The sequence below is a fragment of the Panthera onca genome, chromosome D4 (assembly GCF_046562875.1).
Source record: "Panthera onca isolate mPanOnc1 chromosome D4, mPanOnc1 haplotype 2, whole genome shotgun sequence".
Lineage (NCBI taxonomy): Eukaryota > Metazoa > Chordata > Mammalia > Carnivora > Felidae > Panthera > Panthera onca.
The window spans coordinates 22,628,664-22,653,595 of record NC_138351.1 but is presented as its reverse complement, the minus strand read 5'-3'; the positions used below and the strand labels follow the sequence as shown (position 1 = coordinate 22,653,595).

The 24,932-nt window shown below is 34.7% G+C and overlaps 2 long non-coding RNA genes across 2 annotated transcripts in view; one reads left to right on the top strand and one right to left on the bottom strand.

Moving 5' to 3' along the window:
- Positions 1–1,793: 1,793 nt before the first annotated feature.
- LOC132663589 (uncharacterized) overlaps positions 1,794–24,932 on the bottom strand; it is a 125,245-nt gene continuing 102,106 nt past the window's right edge. Inside the window, exon 3 of the long non-coding RNA XR_009603148.3 lies at positions 1,794–2,977. This is a non-coding gene — a long non-coding RNA (uncharacterized LOC132663589). The remainder of the gene's footprint in view (positions 2,978–24,932) is intronic.
- LOC132663590 (uncharacterized) overlaps positions 2,781–24,932 on the top strand; it is an 87,266-nt gene continuing 65,114 nt past the window's right edge. The window contains exon 1 of the long non-coding RNA XR_009603149.2: positions 2,781–2,849. This is a non-coding gene — a long non-coding RNA (uncharacterized LOC132663590). The remainder of the gene's footprint in view (positions 2,850–24,932) is intronic.

The window sequence follows — 24,932 nt, the reverse complement described above, 5'->3', positions numbered from 1 at the left end:
TTACAGCTTTGTAATACAGCTTGAAGTCTGGAGAATTTTTGAAAACCATAGTGAAATCCTGGTCTGGTTTTGAGCAAAGAAAGAGGGCATTGAGAGCTGCTACAACACTGAGCAGAGGAACACTGCCGGGAGTGTGCAGGCCTCTGGTGGAGGAAAATCAGGCACCTGACCAGAATCTGGGGATGATTCCAAGTCACGGGACACAATGCTTTTGGCTCTAACAATGGGTGAGACCACTAGAACATTTTCTGACGTAGTCCTAAAGATTCTTTCCTCAAGATTCAAGAGAAAAGTCACAAAATCAAAGAAAACTGATCATGGGTCTCTATTTGGGAATCCAATAACCCTCAGGCAACATCTGTGACTGTGAGAGAAGCTAGACTGATGTCAGTGAAGACAAGTGTCAGGTGCTGAAAGAGGGATACTAAATAAACGTGTTACTGACCACACAACAGAATGGCCAGTAACCCATCCAAAAACAGTTTAAAGCTGCCAAGGAGAAGACATGAGGCATCAAGAACTCTACTACGGAGAGGAATTGGTTTGGGGATTTGGGATTCCAACTGGCTTGTCATATCCAAAGATATGAACTGGAATCAAAGATATTTTATTTTTATTTATTTATTTATTTAAAAACAATTTTTTAATGTTTATTTCTGAGAGAGAGACAGACAGAGTGCAAGCAGGGGAAGGGCAGAGAGAGGGAGACACAGAATCCCAAGCAGGCTCCAGGCTCTGAGCTGTCAGCACAGAGCCCAAAGCGGGGCTCGAATCCACAAACTGTGAGATCATGACCTGAGCCGAATTTGGACACTTAACCGACTAAGGCACCCCAAAGATGTTTTAGTTATACGCACTTCTCTAGAATATTTACGTCTTTATTATATTTACTTATCTTGCTCCACTGGATTAAAACACTGGGAAGGCAGGATGGATTTTTAAGGGTTATCTGAAATATCTGTTAAATCAGGAGGCCCTCAAAACTCTTTCCCTCAAAAGATTTAGTATGGCAACACTAACATATGGAAGCACATATCTTGGATGAAAGATTCAGCTTCTGGCTATCACTTCTTTTTTCCTAGTTGCATACCATTAAGTGAAATGACATTTTAAACAAGTCACCTCAAGAAGCAACAGCTTTACAAACTGTTTCTACCGACTGTCCTAGCAGTAAAAAGAAGCTGTCCAGAGGGGCCCTGTCACCAGTGAGATGCTCCTTCTTCAGACATATCAAGCAAGCCCAGAACCTATGCGCTAGTTTTAACTCCTTTCTCTCGAGCTCCAGGAAATTTAATACCAATTTACACCTTGTTGAAGAAACCAAAGGCCTGTGCCTTTGTTCTCTACAGGCTCCCAAATACCCCTGGCATAAAATAACACTGTCAAGGAGGAAAGTTAAGACATCCTAAATACGTTTGTGGTTTGTTTTTAAAATTTCAGACCTTATGTAAAACTCTTCCAAGTCTGTTACCCAGAACAATTTGACTTTTCCACGGATAAGTAAAGTAATCCCCGCCCCCTTACCCAGAGTTACTGTTACCTGCGGTCAACTGGTCAACCAGCGTCTGGAAGCAGATGATCCTCCTTCTGACGTATCATCAGAAGGTAACAGTAGTAGGCCTACTGTGCCTATGTCATTCACCTCCCTTCATCTCATCACACAGGCATTTTATCATCTCACATAATCACAAGGAAAAGGTGAGTACACTACAATAACATATTTAGAGAGAGAGAGAGAGGCCACATTCACATAACTTTTATTGCAGTATATTGTTATAATTATCCTATTTTATTACTAGTCATTGCTGTTAATTTCTTACAGTGCCTAATTTATAAATTACACTTTATCATAGGCATGCATATATAAGGCAAACATCGTATATACAGGGTTAGGACGATCTGTGGTTTCAGGTTTCCTCTGAGGGGGTTTTGGAATAAAACCTGCATAGAAGGAGGGACTACTGCATCTCATTTTCCCAGACCCAATGCCAGGTCCTCTCCTTTGAAGAGAAATTTTTAAAAAATGCATTGTCACTCATGATTCAGACCTACCCTTCTGCCAGTGGTCATCCTAGATTATGTTTCTCCTTCCAGGTCACACTGGGATGAAAGAGCCTGAGTCTCAATGGTAATGTGGAGATAGTCATCTAAGCATCTAAGTATCTACCCACCAGGGACCTAAATACATGGGAAACAGGACCCACTCTGAAAATGTGACTTGGAGGATAAGTGATTATTATTTGTTCTCAAGTTTAATGTGTAAATTTCCTAAATTCCTGTCATTCATTTGGCTGAATTTTTATTTTTAATTTGTTTTTAATGTTGGAATTATGTAATCTTTGTGCATATAAATTATGACTGACATGAAAACAATATTTGAGCTGCATAGGTTTATTGGGTAGAGATTCCCAACTTAGGAAAACACCCTTTGTATAAATGTCTGTGATCAATAATTCTTTGTCAGATGTCAACCTCATGCATAAAACATCTTACATATGCATAATTGGTGGCACATTAAAATAGCCTTTAAAATAATTTTCTTCTCTTTTCTTTGTCTATTCCAATCTTCTTCATTTTTTTTCCAAATAAAATAGGCACCCACTTTGTTTTCCATGAAATTACTCTCCAGACTCTTCAAATGTATTCCTCTCAGAGCTGTCCTCTTAGAGTATTCATTTAGTTCTGAAAGCAGCATTCATCTGATTTGTCTCTGCAATCATTGTTTCAGATGAGCGCATTCCCAAGGACAAATTTAAAAGCACTAATGCAGCTTTATCTCTTTGAAGTGGCCTACTCTGTCACAGGCATTCGGCATTACGGAGCTCTCTGGTCCAGCTCTAGCGTTCTCAGTAAGTACCTCCAAGTTTTTATTCTGCTTTCACAAAGGCACTGCACTCTTTGCTCTCAGTATGTTATGGAAGGTGCTTCTCCAAGGAGGGTGAACAGGGGATCCCAGAAAGAAAGGAAATGATTCCAGCTGGAGGAAATGAGAAAGCTTTGTCAGCTTCCCAGTCTTGGTGAAATCCGTATTTCACGGAAGTGACCGTGAATCTTGCTGTTGGCAAGGTTGAAAACAAACATTTAATTAGGGCTATATGGAGTTAAGCTGACAGGCTCAATATATCTGTGTGTGTGTGTGTGTGTGTGTGTGTGTGTGGTGTAATATCTGTAAACATGTGACTTTTATTTCAAAATCAAGTGATTCCTAGTTAAAAGTGATTCAGTTGTGTAGTACACTATACCCTATTAGAAATAAGACTTGTTGTTAAGTGTGCATTTGCTAAGAAGTGCTTCTTATCAACTCTAAGAAACATATCTTGAGTATAATTTTCAGGCAGCCCCATCCTGTTCACATTGCCTTTCTTAACAGTACCTGAAAAGGTTTTTTAACTCAAGATTTTATAGCAACAAAAAAGATTAGCTGAGAATGATTGAGCCCACTCTATGGCTTGAACTCTGGTGCTTAATAAACATTTAACTTAACATCAAGCAACAACTAGAATTTATACAGAGAGGATTTTATTGTGATCCCTAAAAAAAATAGAAGACACTCTTAGGCACCTGAGGTTTTGAAATGTGTGTGTGTCTTTTTTTCCACAACACTTCTCTTTGGACTGTGTTGTTTTATTGGAACTTGCTTTCTATTTCCTGTGTCCCCAGACATGGAACCATGACTTAGGGAAAAGAACATAGTGTTAAAAAGTGTGACATTTGAAATCAACCACTTGTTCGAATCGGGCAAGCTACTTAACCTCTCCAACTTTCAGTTTATTCCTCTATAAAACAGGGATAGCAACATGTCAGTTATTTAAAACTCACCATATTGTTAGGCCATCAGGGTAATTCTCTCAAGGAACACAGATAGTCTTGCTAAACAGTATGTCTCTAACACTACACAGGACACTTTAATGCTGGAACAGAAGATATCCATTCCTCTGTAGTACATGATTGCAAAATGTTCTGAATCAATGTACACCATTTGGTTCTACGCAACTCAGAGGTCCCTTTCGTAGAATAAGCTAAACATTCTGATGTGTATGAATATTTGCTGTTCCTTGCTACCTTTTTTACCCTTGTTAAAAAGTAAGTCTCAGACCAAATTCTGTATTCATATGGAATTAAACATGTATCAGCAGGCAGGCATAAGAGTTCTAATGTTGTTATTGCTGAAGTTTGACAATGACCCAGCTTGCTGTCTTTTTAAAACAAATAATACCTGATATGAATAAGTCGTTAGAAACAGACCTAACAGTACTTCAGAGGCTGATTTTGTTACCTTTATAAATTAGTATCAGGCCAAAGGAAAAAAAACCAAAATTCTGTCACTGAAAGATTAGACTCAAATCCATTTAGCAATTTAGCCTTAGGTGACATCCTGTTATGGACTCAATGGTTGTGTCTCTCCCCACCAATTCATATATTGAAGCCCTAATTCCCAAAGAGGTGATATTTGGAGGTGGGACCTTTGAGAGGTAAATGGGTTTAGATAAGGTCATGAGGGTGGCACCCTCACAATGGGGTTAGTGCCCTTATAAGAAGAGGAGTACAGACAGCTCTCCATGCACAACCACTGAGAAAAGTCCATTTGAGGACACAGCAAGAAGACAACTGACTATAAGCCAGGAAGACAGCCCTCATCAAGAACTGAATCTGTCAGCACCTTGGCCTTGGACTTCCCAGCTTCTAGAACTATGAGCGATGTCTGTCGCTTGAACCACTCAGTGTGTGGTATTTTGTTAGAGGAGGTCATGCTGACTAAGATACATCCCAAACAGTTCAGGTGGCAGATTTCATGCAAATCTTAAGTGTGTCTCCATACTACTTTAACCAATACACATCTTGAATTACATACATTTCACAACTGAGAACCCATTTCTACCCCCCATTATACTGATTAACACACCACTAAATTCACCAATGAAAATCCATTTCTGAAATTAATTATGCTAATTACCCACTCATCTGGCATTTCATTAAATATAAGGACAGATGAAGCTCATGTTATGAAGGCTTCTCAAATGGGGATTTTTGCCATAATATTGGCTGACTACAGCTAGAGTGTGGATTTTTTTTTATTACAACGAATAACAGTCTGACAGTCCTAAAGTGAAGTGAAAACTAATGTACACGTTCATATCCCATTTTACGCTGAAGAATTTTAAAGGTAAGTTACCAATATCATGACACCAGGTATCTCATCTTTTCTCTCTGTCTCTTTCTCTGATCTATGATTTCTATTCCATTTTTCTACTGAAGGTAGAAACCAGGTTAATTTGGGGGCAGGATGATTCCTCCTTGAATCTGTGGCAGCAGCTCATACCTCTCCACAACCTCACACAACATTTGCAGAAGCCATGACACCCCGTTACTTCCTTTTACCAGATATAGCCCTCTGGATTCACACCCCTGAAGTTTTTATAGTTCCACAATTCCATGATTACTATGTGTGACCTATAATGCCCTGGTATTTGTTCGCACTGCCTTATCCTCTAGGATAATAAAGGCAAACTATGGGGGAAATTGGAGGAGAACTTTCTAGGCTAGGGAATACAGTGCAGTTGTCTGCCACACAGAGCCTACAAATGGGCCACACATATGACAAGTTCTATCAGTGTCCTAAATCTTCTTCGCTTTCCCCCCCACATTTTGGAGGCATACTTCTTTAGACCATTTGTAGAAACAGAATAACCCAAAATCAAGCAATGGAGGGGACTTTACTTGTGGAAAGAGCTAAAATTTCAAAAACCCAGATGTAATATAATCTAAACACACATACTGTGCCTATTCTGTAGTTTAACATGAAAATGTGAATTTGAAACAGTTAGTAATGTGTGCAAATGGATTAGATATCTTTGCTTTTGCCAACATGAAATGTGTAGGTCTTTTAATTTGTTTTGGTGAGTAGGGGTTTAAGGAAATAAGTATGGGTGATATATGCCTATTTCAGCCTCCTTTTACCCTCCACACTTTGGCAAGACTCATAGATCTTGGCTGGAGAATTAGTCCTTTCTTGGCTTTTGTTTCTCTTTTCCTCACTTTATATTTTATGTAGAAACTATTTCCTCTTGAGTTCCTTCTTACACCTTAATTCAGTGGCCCATTCTAGTTTATTCATTCCAGATGTTTCTTATGCAGAACATAAAATACATAATGTATGACATACTTGTGGGTAGCCATGCTTTTTCATTCAACCTTATATTGGGTTTCTTGGCATCCTAAATTTTTTTAGGTGATGAGATTTCATGTAACACAGTAACAATGTTTCACATTATCTGGTATTATATGCATTTAAAAGAACTTCAATTATTTTACAAATAGCACACATTCATTTTGTGTGGCTACAGAGGGTAAGATTTCAGATGTGTATTTATGAAGTAGGATTTAGGAAAAGAAGATTTTGTGTGTGTGTGTGGCCTAGAAAATCTGATTGATTCTTTTAAACCACTGGGCTATATGTACATTGAAAGAAATGTGAAGAATTAATCAGAAGATAAATCTGTTGTACTAGGGGTCGGAAATATATCTGATGAAACAATAATTATATATATATATATATATATGTTTATATATGTATATGTTTATATAGATGTTTAGAAAGGTTGTAAAGGTAAAATCACATGGAAAAATATACTTAGAAATATTCTGAATGTTGTATTTGCATAATAAATGTTAAAATTTATTTAAAATTTATTTAAAATAGATTTAAAAGATTTGTCTCAATCATAACATTTAATATAATAAATAGATGGCATAAATGAGAGAATGCTTACAGTGTTCATATTCTTATGATCACAACAGTGAGGTGATGCCAGAATATTTTTGGAATTTGGCTAAATTGGGGACTTATACATAAACATAATAAAGTCTGGAAGGTTTGTAATGAAAGCTCTCCACAAACTGGGTATAGAGGGAACATACTTCAACATAATAAAGGCCATATATGACAAGTCCATAGCTAACATCATATTCAATGATGAAAAGCTGGAAGGTTTTCATACAATCAGGAACAAGACAAGGATTCTCACTCTCTCCACTTTTATTCAATATAGTTTTGGAAGTCTCTGCCAGAGCAATTAGGCAAGAAAAATAAATAAAAGGCATTCAAATTGGGAAGGAAGAAGGAAATCTGTCACTATTTGCAGATGACATATTATATAGAAAAAAAGCCCTAAGGATTCCATTGAAAAACTGTTAGAATTAATAAACAAATTCAGTAAAGTTGTAGGATACAAAATCAATATACAAAAAATGTGCTGCATTTCTTTATACTAATAATGAACTATCAGAAAAAGAAATTAAGAACAAAAATCCCATTTACAACTGCATCAAAAAGAATAAAATAACTGTAAATAAATTTAACCAAGGAGGTAAAAGGACTATATTTTGAAAACTACAAAACTTTAATGAAAGAAATTGAAGAAGACACAAAAAATGGAAAGGTATTCTATTCATATATTGGAAAAATTGGTGTTGTTAAAATGTCCATGCTACACAAAGCAATCTACACATTAAGTGTAACCCCCATCAAAATTCCAAAGGCATTCTTCACAGAAACAAAACATATAATCTTAAATTTATATGGTACCATAAAAGATCCGGAATAGCCAAAGTAATTTTGAGAACGAAAAAAGCTGGAGGCATCACAGTACCTAATTTCAAACTATATTATAAAGACATAGTAGTTAAAACAATATAATATTGACATAATAACAGAAAGGTAAATCAATGAAATAAAATAGTGAGCCCAGAAATAAACTCATGTGTATATGGTCAATAACAGTGACAAAGGAGCCAAGAATATATAATGGGGAAAGGACAGTCCCTTCTATAAATGATGTTGGGAAAATTGGACAGCAACATGCAAAAGAATGAAACTATCTTACATCATATACAAAAGTTAATTCGAAATGGATTAAAGACTTGAATAAAGACCTGAAACCATAAAAATCTTAGGAAAAAACATAGGTAGTAAGCTCCTTGACATAGGTCTTGGTGATGATTTTTTTGAATCTGACACCAAAAGCAAAAGAAACAAAAGCAAGTGGTCTACATCAAACTAAAATACTTCTGTATAGCAAAGTAAGCCATTAACAAAGTGAAAAGGCAACCTCCTGAGTGAGAGAAATTGCAAATCATATATCTTATAAGAGGCTACTATCCAAAATTTACAAAGAACTGATACAACTCAATAGCAAAGAAACAAACAAAACCCCAGGAAATCCAATTTTAAAAATGGGCAGAAGATCTGAATAGACATTTTTCCAAAGATGATATACAATTGAACAACAGGTATACGAAAAAATGCTCAATATCATTAATCATCAAGGAAATGCAAACCAAAGCCAAAATAAACTGTCACTTCACACTTGTTAGAATGGCTATCATCAAAAAGACAAGAAATAACAATTGTTAGTGATGATGTAGAGAAAGGGGAATCCTTGTGCATTGTTGGTGGGAATGTAAATTGGCACAGATAATTCTCCTGCCCCACAGTTTACTCCAATACCAACAGTTCTCCAGTATAATGCAGTAGGTTACAGCGGAAAGAGCTCCATGAGGTGAACTTAGTCTTAGGGAGAGAACTTAGGGAACCCCAAAGTCAATAGGGGAGACAAAACAAGGGCAGTAGTTGGGACACCTGGGTGGCTCAGTTGGTTAAGCATCTGACTTTGGCTCAGGTCATGATCCCACAGTTGGTGGTTTTGAGTCCCACATCAGTCACTGTCCTGACAGCTCAAAGACTGGAGCCTGATTCAGATTCTGTGTCTCCCTCTCTCTCTGCCCCCTTCCCCCATTCACACACACTCTCTCAAAAATAAATAAGCATTAATTTTTTTTTAAAGGACAGTAGAGAAATTTGAGCTTCTGGTAGCTATAGCAAACATTAAGTACGGTTCAACTCCTAGCCATATGAAATATAATCTTACACTAAAGTTTTATCTGCCTCAGTTACTATTACCTGATATATCATGCCCAACTTTCCACACACACACACATACACACACAATTTTACAAAGCATGCAAAAAGGCAAGAAGAAATACAGTCTTCAGATCAGGCATTAATATGATTCAAATATTTCACAGATGTTAAAATATCAGAGAATTTGAAGTTTACAATTAATATGTTAAGGACTCGAATTGAGAATTACAAAACATGAAAGAAAAGGTGGGTAATGTAAGCAGTGAGAGGGAAACTCTAGGAAATAATCAAAAGGAAATACTAGAAATTTAAAAAGCACGGTAACAGAAGTGAATAATGATTTTTATGGGCTCATCCGTAATTGGACACAATGGAGGAAAAATTTAGTGAATCTAAATGTAGGTTAATAAGAACTTCTCCAACTGAAATGCACAGAGAAAAATGAATAAATAAAACAGAACAGAACTCAAAAACTATGGGAAAATTTCAAAATATGTGAGACATTATTAATTGGAGTAGCATTGCAAGAAGAGAGAACAGAGAAGAAGAAATATTTTCATAATGGCTAAGAACATTCCAAAATTAATGACACCAAATCACAAATCTAAGAAATTCGGAGAACACTAAGCAGGATAAATACCAAACCAAACCAAACGAAACCAAATCAAACAAAAACAATAAAACAAAACACCCCCCCCAAAAAAACACCAAAAAAAAAACCAGAATGAGAGCAACAACAAAACTATACATAGGCATATCATATTCAAATTGAACAAAAACCAAAGACAGAAAATCCTAAAAGAAGTCACAGGAAAAAAACAAAACAAAATAAAACAAAACCAAAAAAACCTAAAATAAAAAACTTGTCAGAGAAGAACAGGATGACAGTTACAGCAGACTTCTTCCCAGAAATTATGCAATGAAGAAGAAAGTAGAATGAAATATTTAAGGTGTTGAAAGAGAGACAAACAAACACCAATCTAGAATTCAAAATTAAGTGAAGTTATCTTTCAAAAATGAAGGAAGATTAAAGACTTTCTCAGACAAAAACAGTAAATTCATTGTTAGCCTACATGCCCCACAAGAAATGTTCAAAGGGAGTCTTCAAGGGGAAAGAAAATGATACAGTTAAGAAACTCAGATCTACATTAGAAAAAAAAGAAGAGAATGAGCCTGAAACATTATATATTGTTAAAAAGTAAGAAGATGATCAAAAAATATCCACAATAATGAGATAAGTCAAAAGGACCTCAGAATCAACAAAATAGTTACCCACGGCCAAAGCTAGAATAATTTGAACAGCAACAAGAGAAAGATTGTATTGAATTATAACCCAAAGTATAAAATATTCATAAGTTGTATAATTATATTTAAATATATATTTTATATATAATATATATGAAAATACAGATCAATCCCCCATGCAAGAATGTACAAATAGATTACATAGATATTCTGCCCAAAAAGAAGTGGAACATAATTCCATACTCCTGAGGTGTGAGCTAGGCACCATAACTTCCTTCCAAAGTGTACAGTAATAAAAGAAAGTAAAAAAGAGTAACTTTACAGTGAAAAAATCTGACAAACACTATTTCAGCCAGTTCATCAATATTAACATCAATAATAATAAACCTATTTTGATATCATGCAGCTTTGACATGAAATAATGAGAATGGCACTTTGCTTCTGTGCTTTTCCTCCCCCAAACCTATAATCCCTCTTTAATCATGAGAAAAATGTCAGAGAAGTCTTAGCTAAGGGACTTACTACAAAATACTTAACCAGTAATCTTTAAAAACATAGAGGTCATGGAAAACAAAGAAAGTCTGGGAAACTGTCATAGCACAGAAGAGTCTAAGAAAACATGGCAATTAAATACAATATGGTTTCCTGGATGAGATCCTGGAATAGAAAAAGAACATTAGACCCACAAACGTATGGCCAACTAATCTTTGACAAAGCAGGGAAGAATATCCAATGGAATAAAGACAGTCTCTTCAGCAAATGGTATTGGGAAAACTGGACAGCAACATGCAAAAGAATGAACCTGGACCACTTTCTTACACCTTAAAACCCAAAATGGATGAAAGATCTAAACCTAAGACAGGAAGCCATCAAAATCCTAGAGGAGAAAGCAGGCAAAAACCTCTTTGACCTCTGCCGCAGCAACTTCTTACATAACATGTCTCTGAAGCCAAGGGAAACAAAAACAAAATGAACTCTTGGGACCTCATCAAGGCAAAGAGCTTCTGTACAGTGAAGGAAACAATCAGCAAAACTAAAAGGCAACTAATGGAATGGGAGAAGATATTTGCAAATGACATGTCAGATAAAGGGTTAGTATCCAAGATCTACAAAGAATTTACCAAACTCAAACTCAACACTCAAAAAACAAATAATTCAGTGAAGAAAGATAGACATTTTTCAAAAAAAGACATCCAGATGGCTGATAGACACATGAAAAAATGTTCGACATTGCTCATCATCAGGGAAATACAAATCAAAACCAAAATGAGACACCACCTCACAAGAGTCAGAATGGCTAAAAGTAACAACGCAGGCAAGGGCAGATTTTGGCAAGGATGCAGAGAAAGAAGAACACTTTTGCACTGCTGGTGGGAATGCAAACTGGTGCAGCCACTCTGGAAAACAGTATGGAGGTTCCTCAAAAAATTAAAAATAGAACTACCCTATGACCCAGCAATTGCACTACTAGGTATTTATCCAAAGGATACAGGTGTGCTGTTCCAAAGAGACACATGCACCCCAATGTTTATAGCAGGGCTACCGACAAGACCCAAAGTATGGAAAGAGCCCAAATGTTCATCAACAGATGAATGGATGAAGAAGATGTGGTGTATATACACACACACACATGCACACACACACACACACACACACACACACACACACACACACACACACTGGAGTATTACTCGGCAATGAAAAAGAATGAAATCTTGCCATTTGCAACTACGTGGATGGAACTAGGGGTATTATGTTAAGTGAAATTAGTCAGTCATAGAAAGACAAAGGTCATATGATATCACTCATATGTGGAATTTAAGATACAAAACAGATGAACATAAGGGAAGAGAAGCAAAAATAATATAAAAAACTGGGAGGGGGACAAAACATAAAAAACTCTTAAATATAGAGAACAAACTGAGGGCTGCTGGAGGTGTTGTGCGTGGGGGATGGGCTAAATGGGCAAGGGGAATTAGGGAAGACACTTGTTGGGATGAGAACTGGGTTTTATATGTAGGGGATGAATCACTGGATTCTACTCCTGAAATCATTATTGCACTATATGCTAACTAACTTGGATATAAATTAAAAAATTAAAAATAAATTAAAAATAAATAAAGAAAAAAGAAAAAGAGCATTAGATAAAGACTAAGGATGTCTGAAGAAAGTATTGATTTTAGTCAGTAATAGTGTATCAATATTGGTTAATTGTGACAATATATTATACTATATACAGGTTATTGTTATACTACTGTAAGCTGTTAATAATACAGAAAACTGGGTGCAGAGGATATGAGAAATTTTTGTACTGTCATCATACCTTTTCTGTAAATCTGAAACTACTTTAAAATTTAAAAAATTACTTAAAAAAAAAGCAGATCATTCCTGACAAATCTTAGATTATAGCTATAGATTGAAAACTTTGTCCTTTACTGTACACATTTCTGCTACTCAAAGAACAAAACAAAACAAAAACCTGCTAAATTTTGTCCTCGTTTCTCTATAGTGTTCCAAGAAACCTCTAGATGAACTATCAGAGTGATAAAGGGAGTAATCATTTAGGCTGGAGTTTCTATGAGTAGAAGTAGCAATAGTGAGGCTCAAAGGGGTTAAAGTTTTTAAGCAAAGAGGAAATGTAAAAAATCAAGCCCCCTGACAATGGATCAATGGAATTATTTGCATTAGTCACAGAAAACAAACAAACAAATAAACTTGACAACCCTTATTTTCACTTAGGAAATTAATTGTAATTCTTTTCTAAGCTAGTGGTTCTTGACTTTCTCCAGTTATGTATACACCCTGGAGAATCCAATGAAAGCTTTGAATGTTTTTCTTAAAAGAAAATGCATATAATTTTCCATACTGTTTCAGAAATTTATTAACACTCCTTGAAGCCTCTTCATTAATCCCAGATTTTACACTCCTGTTCTAAAGCTATTTACTATGCTATACATCTATGTAAAATCAAATAATGCTCAGTCTGTAGGATAATGTCATTTCCAATTTCTGTTTCCATTGTGCTGAATTGCACTTCCTAAAATCTAACAGAGTCCCATTTTCAATTTACTTGGCATATATGAAATAACCAAATGCCTTTGTTTTGGGTTTTACTATTTGAATCTGTATCATTACATTTGCTCTTGTCGGTTTGAAAGTAGACATGAGGACCGATGCTATTTTAGTTAGTTAGAACACCACACTATGGGAGACAAGTAAATAAATATCAAACAATAACTACACTTTCACTGTAGTTTTCAGTGATTCTATACATCGTGAACAAATGGAAAATGGAATGAATTGGGCCAGATTTTTCCTAGAATAAAACTCTTTAAAAACAACAACAACAACACACAACTCCTTTTTTTTTTTTTTTTTTTGAGAACAAATTAAGAGCCTCAAATCTGCATTAACTCATTGGATTGTTTGTCTACTATTTGGTAAATATTTCAGTAGTTTATCAAGAATTAGGCAAATTTAGCCCTTCTTTTTGTAATTTTTTTTGATGCCATGATGAATCTTTTGTTTCTACTTTCTTGGGAAGTGCGATGAGTTTCACTGAAATATGCACATTAGTCATTTAATAATATCAAGTGTTCTGTTGAATTTTGTTAAAAGCCAATATCCTCTCTACTAGGAAGAACAAATTTAAATAGAAATGTTAAAATACAATTGAGGGTAAAATAGGAAGTGATATTAGGACTTATGAGTGAATAATATAACAATAATTTTAAAAACTGGTAAAATACATAAACCAGAAATATCCTTTGAAAAAGCTCCTTCAACGGTTTCCCCCAAAGCAGCTGTGTATGTGGTTTCCTGAGGAATTGTATGTGAATTTTGTTTTGTTCAGAGTAATACACTGAAACCAGAAGACTATTTTTCCATTAACCTTATGAAATAACCTAGAGATAAGTCTCATCATTTAGTACAATGAGGAAATGAATACAGAAATGATACACTGAGCTAGATTCATCCTTAAATCTGCAATTCTCTACTATTCTAGGAAACCAGCTTATAAATTAAATGTCCTTTCCTGTCTATAGAGATACTAATAACCTTTTCTGTTAAATATGACTTTGAGTAGTGATTGCTACGGTCATGTGTGAGCACTCATATTTCCAATCCCATATGTTCTTAGTCTTTCTGGCTTAATAATGTAGGTAGTAGGAAGAAGATGAAATAGATAATAACAAGAAATTGGCTATTGCCTTCATGGATGGTCAAAAGTTGACTTGACTATTTGCCTTGGCCAAGTCACTTAAGCTCTATCATGTACAAAATGCAGATATTAATCCTAAAATTCATCAAATGCCCTCTAGGGGTTGTCAATCACATTTGGAAGTAACTTAGAAATGTTAAGAAGGAAAGCTATGAGCATAGATTAATTTTTCCCAAAGTAAATCTTATTTTTGGACAATAAATATGTTTGGCCATATTAGCAACTCACACTCTTTCAGTAATTTTTTACAAGTTTGGTTCAAGAATCACTCAAAAGAGGTAAACAGTCTTGCCAAATACAGAAAGATCACACATCTAGGCACATTCTTCTACATTCTACTGTGAGCCACTTTTCCAAGAAAGTTTGCGTTTTCATCTTAAACAATAATTATTCATAATTATTTTGTAGGTTGGTTTCTTGGAATTTTAAAAACTTTTGAAACTTTAACATTTTGTTTTCAGGCGTTAGAAATATTTCAGAAGTTATTAGACCACATTGTTGAATTTTTTAAATATACCTTTAGTTTTCAATTCATTAACAACCCGTATGCCAAATTTTGTTTGTAGGCTGGCTCTGAAAGCCAGGGTAACTTCCCATCAAAAGGAGGAAATTAATTATAATACATTAATACAGGGGGGAAAATACTCCCAGAAAAACACATAGGAACTCTGCATGCAATATTACATATACAAAACAACAAAAACCCCAGAAATCTCAAAATTGATATCCATATAGTCCAGAAAAGGAAGAGTGATGTCAAAATTGGAGCAATGAGGAAACAGAATTGTTCACTGGAGAAATGAAACAGATTTAGGCCTTCTTAACTAGGAATTTGGAGGAGAATCAATCTCCATCAATATGGGGCAAAAAGCTGAACACCACTCTCTATGGAAGAGCAAAGGTTCAGACAAGAAGTACCCAACCATACAGAAGACAAGGAATTTCTTTGATGGTTCAGGCATAAAAAATATTCTCCTTTGCTGAATATAAAGGAGAAACATGCAGCCCAAGAGCCCCTAGTAGGCAGCATGGGATCACAGGAAAAGAAACTGCCATGAAAGTAGTCAATACCAAAAAAATCAGACATGAGAAATGAAGTATATGTCCTACTCACATATTTAAGCCACTGGATCATCTAGGGGATAATGAATCCTTCTTTCCTTCCTTATGGTGATGTCAAATTTAGAGGACTGAGTTAAAAATACTATCCAGTTCAGAGCACATCATCATCTGTTTGTGCAAGAACCCTCCCTTTTATGATGCTTTTCTCCTGTCATGCTGATCCCTACTCTCTTTCCCTCCCTACTGTAAGCTTCCACTCTAAAAATCTTTACTATGCATCTATTTATGCATGCATCCTTCTAAAATTACATGCTTTCCTGTGTGTGTGTGTGTGTGCTTTTAATTTACATTAATGATATTTCTCTATGAATTGTATTCTATTTCTTTCCTTTATACTCAGTACAGTGCCCTCAAGGTCCTTTTATGACACTATCTATACATCTAGTTGGTTCAAACTGCTTCAGAGGCATTCCTGCTTTTTACTCCCATGCTGTGTTTGTGGAAATAGTAATTTGGAGGCAAAATATTATTGTTACTGTAGTAAACAAACTTATTCATGACCTCTTTTGGAGCTATGTAAATATTTCTCATGATATATACCCAAGAGTAGATTCTTTAGGTCAGAAAACATGTACATCTTACATTTGGCTAAATACTGCCAATTTGCTTTTCTGAATGGCTTCACCAATTTACACTTCCACCAAAAGTTAATAGACATTCTCCCCACATCTTAGCCAACATTTTTTATTACTTACTCTAAAAATTGTTACCATTCTTATGTGTATGAATTATCACATTAGACTTTTTGGCTTCCTTTTCTCTGATTTGCCCAAATTCTTTGTACATTTTTCTATTTGGTTTCCCAATGCTTTCTTGCTTTAGTTATAGGAGTTTTTATATATACCATAGGGCTTTATTTGTCAATGATAAGACATTACAAATATTTTCCGTCACTCTGTTATCTATTAATTTTGTGTATCTGTCCTTTGAGAAATAAACATTAATTTTGATTAAATCAAATATGTCAATGTTTTGATTAATGATTGACAGTTAGTGGGTTTTTTTTTTTAATTTATTTTTGAGAAAGAGAGAAAGAGCACATGGTGGAGGGACAGAGAGAGAGAGGGAGACACAAAATCCGAAGCAAGCTCCAGGCTCTGAGCTGTCAGCACAGAGCCTGATGCAAGGCTAGAACCCACAAACCATGAGATCATGACCTGAGCCAAAGTTGGACGCTTAACCAGCTGAGCCACCCAGGCATCCCTGTGGGGTCTTGTTTAAAGGTTTTCCTATCCCAAGTTTATAGTCATTCAACATTTACATATTAACTCTTTTTTTTTTTTTTTTTTTTTTTTTTTGTCTTTCACAATAGGTCATTAATCCTCCTCGAGTATATCTTTGAATATAGCGTACAGGCACCCAGCTTTATATTTAGGAAGCCAATCCTTCTGACACCCTTACTGGACTCCCTTCCCCCACTGCTTTCTGCTGCTTCCCTTATCATATATCAAGTTCCTTTATACATATGTAAATCTGTAGCTGAGTTATCTATCATGATTCATTCATCTATTTTTCCTACACCAGTTCCATGCCCTTGTTATTATATTTTTGTTGTATGCCTTAATATCTGGTGGAGTTAGTCACCCCTTTTAATTTTCTTTATCAACACAGATTTTGCTGCTATCAACTATATTCTTTTATCTGAATTTTAGAATTTTTTGTTGAATGCCCCAAATATCTTAACGGCAGTTTGATGAGCACAGCACTGATTTTGTTGATCAATGTGGGATATCTGTATTTTTGCAAGTTAAGTTTTGCCATTCTTAAAACATGCTCTATCTGCCCAATTATTAAAAAGGTATTTTATCTAATATGATAGAGATTAAACTTTTCCCCATAAAATATTAATATTCTTGGTTAATTTGATTTCTTAAGGCTTCATAATACCTTCCTATCTTGCCCCTAGATTCCACAGATTTTCCCCATCCCAATTCCCATATATACACACATGGTTATGATTCAGCATCACTCTCTTGGTGGCTTCTCATGAACTTTGCATTCGTTTTTTGATTCCTATGCTTTCCTTTTTATTCTATGGCATCTCTGAAGTTGGGATGGCAGAGGCAACCTACAACCTGTGCTGGTTTCTCATATGGCCCTGTTGACTGTCTATGATGGTTCAAGCTGGACTTTTTGTTGCTTGCAAGTGAGCCTCCTAAATGAAATAGCACATCAGTATGTGGAATACATACCACATTGAAAGGCTTAGTGTTGTCAGGGGGCATCATTTTATATTTGTCTTAAGATTTCTCTCACATCACCCAGTCCTTCTCCATCCTCCATTACCCAAAGACATCACATGGCTTCCTAACTCCCTCTCATCTTTCTATTTCTTCCATCTGTCCCATCCAACAAGCTCTTCAATATCCAAAAGGACTCACTCTCCCCTCCTCAATCATGATTCATGGTTTCTTCTTACTTTTTTTAGTGATCTGATTTTTTCCTTTTTTTTATTAGTTTTTTATTTAAATTTAGCTAACATATAGTGTGATATTAGTTTCAGGTGTAGAATTTAGTGATTCAACACTCATGTACAACACTTGGTGGTCATCACAAGTGCCCTCCTTAATCCCCATCACCTATTTAATTCATTCCCTTATACACCTAGGGATCTGATTTAAAAATTTAGAATTTATACCCGGGAAATTTGCATCCTAACGGAGACAGTTTCAATCCGGATCAATTTATAATTGTTGTAAAATTTCATTCAGAGTGTACCAAACAAAAGCAACTCAACAAGTACAGTAGAGCATGTTTCTGGGCTATGCCATTACAAGATAAACAAGTTCTGTCTCAGAGGCTGTTCTATGGGTAGGTGATTCTTCAAAGTGTTTGCTTCTTTTCTATAGCTTCTTCCCTTATTTTAATTTTGATTACAATCTGAGCACACAGGATTTTAAAAAGTTCTGCTTTTATTTTTTTTCTTTTCTTCCTTACTCAATGTTGCGACATCACAATGTTGGTCTGTATAGCACTCTGAGAGAGACAGGTTTATTCATCAAGCTGTTTAAGTGCAGGTCAATGTTAAGGCTAAGCTACAAGGTATGTAAATCGTCAAAGCTAGGCCTACTCAGTCTAGACATTAACCCAGCAAACCTCCGAATTCTAATTAGTTCTCTCTTTAACCTCATTTTACTTTCTCTTTCCATTTTCATTGTGTGAATTTTCAAGCTGTTAATAGGATAAAATTGCTTCTACTTTTGTTTGCGAGATATGTCATTTCAAAATTTAATATCTGAAAAATGTCCAAAGGGGAATTTCATCACATACACTCCATTCATTAGTAGAAGGGTTATTGAGGTTCTCTACAGAGTATACATAAAATATAAGGATCTTTTTGTTTGTTTGTTTCCTGTTTGTTTTATTCTTTTTCCTTCTTGTCTCCCAACCTATCCATATTTACAAATGTATAATCAGATGTATTTGATACATGTAGAAGTCCATCAGCATAACACAAAAATTGTGCAATTAAGCATTTTGAAGTTTAAGTTGAAGTCTCTGGTACATATTTGTGTTCATGTATTGTTTAGTATGATTTTAGAAAATCACAGGGAAATAGATGGCTGTACTTATTAACTTTTCAGTAACTTAAAAATCTTCAGGTGTGTAAATATAATCACTGTTGCAATTTAGTGTTTCATATTTCCGAAACATGATATAGTTATTAGTTTTATGATGATCAAGTTTCAGGTTGTATTGGAAACACACTCATTCATAAAAACATTACTCCAGATTTCGGGCATTTTCTTTAGCAGTACCTGGATAGTGGAGAGGGAATTATTATTTATTAATCAACATTGGTTATAGTCACTATTCTACTCACTTAGTATAGCACTCAGTACTATACTTACTACTCTATTTTTGAGTCGTGGTCATAGAAAATGTTTGAGTAAGTGTTCAAAGAAAAGACACTAAGGTTTGAAAAGTGGTTTCATAGTTTAAGGGGGGAAAATGTGGTTTTGTTGTTTTTTGTTTACTTTACTCAAAATCTTTTCTTAACTAGTGAGCCCAAAATGTCAGGTATGTAATCACAGAAAGAGCTTTACCAGGTGTATGTACTCCTGGGATCACATAGTTCAATGAGCTGTATTATCTGCCTGACTACAATTTCTTCTCAAGCCAGTTACTGCTGCTGTAATCATAACCCTTGAAATGTATGGGTAAATAGAATTCCTTCACCAGAAATGTATAACTTTTCCTTCTCTTTCCTCAAGAGACTCTTCATGGTTAAGTTATGGTAAAATGAGCAATTTTCTTTTTCCCTCTTTATTTGAAAACAATAAATCGTACCCATTATTTCAAGATTTCTTTACAGTGTCTCATTAAATTGGCTACCATGTTATGGAAAGTCCCTTCTGAAGGATTTGTTTCATTAAACTCTCAGTCAGATCCTCTCCTCGAGCTTTGTTATTGCCTTTTGACCCAAGTAGAGCCACAGAGATGACCCATCTCCTCCCTGAGATTATTTAATAAATAATTTTCCACCCATTTCTCCTATCCATGATAATAAAAAACAATTCATAATTAAGTCATTTCCTCTATACCTAATAGAGTCATATGCAGGTCCTACTTTGAGTTGGCATGTGGAATAAATTAGACATTTTATAATACTGAAGTGTTTCTATACAGAAAGCCAAATTATTTACCCAACCAGAGCTTTTGTTTTGTTTCATTTTCCAAAGACTGGGATACACTAGATAAAGCATTTTTCTTCTCTACCATTAACCATACAATTAAAGGAGATAATGGAGTTTTCCACATTCCAAATTTTAAAACTCCAGTCATTTGATTTTGACCAATTCTGTAAGAGAAACAAATAATATATTTTTCCTCTTGGTCAGTCATATTTTCTTTGGTCAAGTCCATTTTAATTTTCCTGTTTTATTCCTTTTGGGTTTTTCTAGATAATTATCCTTCATACTAAATGTGATCAGGAAAACATTAGCTAAATGTCTTTTTTCCAGACTATACTTTTGGTAAAAGGCATACCTGAAAGGCCAAAATAGTCAGTTACATAGATAGATAGATAGATAGATAGATAGATAGATAGATAGAGTTTGTACCTCCCCTAGTCTGAAACTCCATTAACATAGGCTACATTATATTTTTAGTAAAAGTGGAATGCAAGACACGAAGAATAAAAGTGAACAATTCATTAAGTGTTTGATAGATTTTCATTCTAGATCAATGTTTTTAAAAATATTAAATACAAAATAGCTCACACAAAATGGAATTTTTAGGAAAGCATCTAACCTGATTTTTCTGTTCGGTATATTAGCAATTTTATGATTATTCCTCAGATTAGACCTATGATTTTCTTCTCTTTGTCGTGTGTATTACCTATATTGCTTTGATCCAAGTTGCTGCTCTTTTTCTGTGAAATACAGCTTGTCACTTGAACTAAAAAATTATGTTAGTAACGAAACATTGCTAACCACTAAGTGAATTTTATCGCATTTACTCTTAAAAAAGGTTGTGGAATTGGCATACAAGTACAGTTTAGGTAGAATTTGTACAGGAAAGTGGGCCTTCAACTTTTCTCTGACCTAAATTTGAGTTTACAGTGTAACTCTACTTTCTTCTTTCCACAGGGTGGAAAGGTGGTACAGAGTTACGCTTATGATTCAATCTATTAATGATAATTGCTTATTTGAAACCATAGCACTTCCCTTTTCTCTCTTTTCAGAAATCCCACCATTCTTCACCAATAGAAAATTACAGCAGAAAACGGAAGAATATATGAAAGCAATTTCTTGAATGAAATGTTATTGTTTCCTCATTTTAGATACTTGAATTAGGAAACAACTTACAATTAATGTGTATATTTGATATGAAAGTATTTCTCATATTTTACCCTCACAAAATGTTATTAAATTAATGGTGTCTTAGAGGTGAGAAAATACAATATTTATTTGTATATACTGAGTTTTGATTATCTAATTCCTACAGAAGTCTATACGGGCAATGTCCTTAATGTCATATTCTTATTTAGTGGCAGAGGTTAAATATCTTCCCATTCAAGCACTCATTAAAGAAAATTATTTTTATAATTTTGTTTGAAATCCTTTTGGCATTATTGTTTCTATATTGTAGCAAATTCTTATGGTCCTTATCTATTTACTCTCTTCCTACTGCTTATTCTTAAGCTATTCAATTTTTTTCAAACATGAAATTTCCTATTCTTAAAGAGTTGGTTTCAAGCATGGTTATTTTAAAAATTTTGGGAAAACGCTGAAAGCCTGGTCTCTCTCTTGGTAATTTGGTTCCTAATCATTACTTATCATCTTTCTTCCTAGCAACTGCTGCCTACACATTCAGGCAAGAGAGAAAGAAATGTCTCCTTCAGTAAATATCTCAAATTTCTCAGTTCTATACTCATTTCCAATAATTTATCAGAGTTAAATTTGTTAGAATGCAGAAATTAATGAAAAACCATTGCTTCCTTCATAATAAGAAAAAAATGCTTTTTTAAGACATTTAAGAGTGTAGTATGTAAAAAGTTTAAACAAACTAAGTTATAAAGAGGAATAAAGAATGAGATCTTGAGTAAAAGCATGTAACTCTTTCTTCTCTGGGGTGTTTTCTGAATGTGGGCATATAGGAGGAAAAGCCGACCTACCATGGGAAGCAGGAATCTAGAAGAGTTTTTAACAGCCATGTAAATGTAATGGTTGACTGGAATGTGGCAGAGGCTGTTCTTTCTACCTATAAGACCTCGCTCATGAAATACTTCCCAAGAGTCTTCATCGTAGAATGCTGGGAACTAGACTGGAAAGGGAGAGACTTATACTTTGATCCCAAAGTTCTGCTAGGATAATGTGCATGGGTCTCATCCTCAAAACATTCAAAACCAGACATAATGAAAACAAACTGAAATGGCAAACCCATTGCTGAAATAGCACAGCTTCTGGGTAAATCAATATGTATTCATTTCCTCACCTTACTGCCAGAGAAAGGAAGGGGTGTGTTCTCTCTGGGGGAAAATATTTCAGTCTCTGTCTTCTAATATATATAATATCTGACATACATCCACAAATCACAAGACATGTAAAAAAGCAGGAAAATATAACCCCGAATCAACAGCAAAAATAAGAATTAGAAATAGACACATAGTTGCCTCAGAGGTTAGAATTAGTAGACAAAGAATTTAAAACATTGACATATCAATAACATATCAAAATGTTAAATGATAAATACAATAGCTGAAGAAAAGAATTTTAACAAAGAAATAAAAACAAAGAAGAAAATGATGTAACTAAAAAAATACAATGTCTAAAATTAAAAATTTCTGAATAGATTTAACAATAGGTTGACACAGCAAAATGAAGTATCAGTAAATCTGAATTCAGGTCCATATAACTTATAAAAACTGAAGCACAGAAATAAAAAGAGTGAAAAAAGAAGAGTTGAGCATCAAATAACTTTTCCTACATATATATAATTTGTAATATCAGTAGAATCCATATTTTTGCTTTAAAAAATGATGTCCCCAGATCTATGATAGTACAGGAGGAGAGAAGAACAGTCTATTTTTTTTCTTTTGTCCTCAAGTTGAGGGATATAACATTATTTTTTTCTCCAAAATATAAGTTTCTTGAGTATATTAATTGAAGTAATATCTATGAAATTCCTACTATGTTCCAGTTTCTGGAAACATATAAGTGAATAACTACTATATTTTAGTGCCTGGAGATAAGTCTATAAACCAAACAGATAAACTCTCCATGCACATACATTTTACTTTCAAGTGGAGGGAGACAGAAAACAAAGTGCGTGTGCAGGTGTGTGTGTGTGTGTGTGTGTGTGTGTGAGATGATATGTGCTTTAAAAAAAAGTCAAGCAGTCAAATTATACACAAGGGATAGAAGACCATATAATGTTTGAGATAGGATCATCTGAAAATGCTTCTCTGGGGAGTTGGCATTTGAATAGGTCCTTAAAGAAAGTGAATGCCATGAGGATAACTTGGAAAGTGTTTTCAGCAGAAAGGATTGTAAGTGCCAAGACAGTGAAGCAGAGGCATGCATGCAATGTTGAAAGAATGACAGAATTCAGCCTGGCTCCAGTGGAGAGATCAAGGGGACACAAAGTAAGAAAAGCAAGAAAGTTTGCGGAAGCTAGGACTAACAGGGCAGGTAGGCCACGATAGAGACCTGGCCTTTACTTTAAAAAAAGTGGGAAGCCACGTACCTGACATGTTTTAAAAGAATCTTTCTGCTCTTATGTAGAAAGGCAGAATTCAGAGTGTAGACACAAGAAGAACAATGGCTGAGCAATGATGGTGGTAACGAAGGCAGAGAGATGTAATCATAATTTTTAGGTAGCAATAACAGCATTTAAAGATAGATTTGCTGTGAGAGAAAAAGAGGAATTAATACATAAGTTACTTGTAGCTGTTTAAAATATTTTCGGTTAAAAATTTCCATCTCATTTGTGAATTGGCAATGGTTTCCTAGAAAAGTTTTTGAAAAAATAATTTTGAATCAAAATAAACATAAAAAGTTTTGAAACAATTAGTGATATTGACCTTGTGTGGTAGAGAAGGAAATAACAATGCCAGGTATTTATAATCCTTAGCTGAGATTAAATAAACTAAAATTTATTTTTATTCGCCGATCCATCTGATTTTTCTGTCCTTTTCTATTCTAAAAGGTCATCAGTCACCCCATTTTTCTTCCATTTATCTATAAAATTCAAATATTTAGTTTGTTACCTCTTCTAGAGACTCTTCATTGTTTTGCTGAGATAAAATTTACATAAACTGAAATGCAGAGAACTGAAGTGTACGATTTGATAAGCTTTGTCAAATGTATATATACATATGTATCCAGGTAACTCCACTGAAGATAAAAAAGTTTTTAGGAAAGATAATAGAAGTTTTTTCATACCTTTTCAGTTAGTTCTAACTCTCTATTTGTAATCACTGTTCTGATTTCTATCACTCTAGCTTTGCCTGATTTCAAACTTATCTCGCTTCTTTCGGGCAACATGTTTTGAGATGGAATAATATCATTTTGTGTATCAGTTATTGTTGTTGTTGTTTGTAATTAATGCTGGAGAGTATTCTACTATAAAAATATATCCTAATATGTTTACATATTGATATTGCTATTTGGGTTGTTTTCAGCTTGGGGCTATTGGAAATAAAACTGCAATATACATTCCTATATAAATGAGATTTCTCATTTTAATTCACTTTATTTTGTGATCTCTTCATCACAGGAGACAGGAAGCAGGAGACAAAATTAGGGTTTGTATAAAGGGAGGTCATAAAATTCCAGATAAAGCCAGAATCCTTGAAAAGAGACCCTTTCTTTTCGACTAAAATAAAAATAATCTTATAAAAAGGAAACACAGAGGAAAGCATATTTGTTTCAGACTCTTCCCTGGTAAGAATTTTAAAATGTGAAGGAAGAAATTATC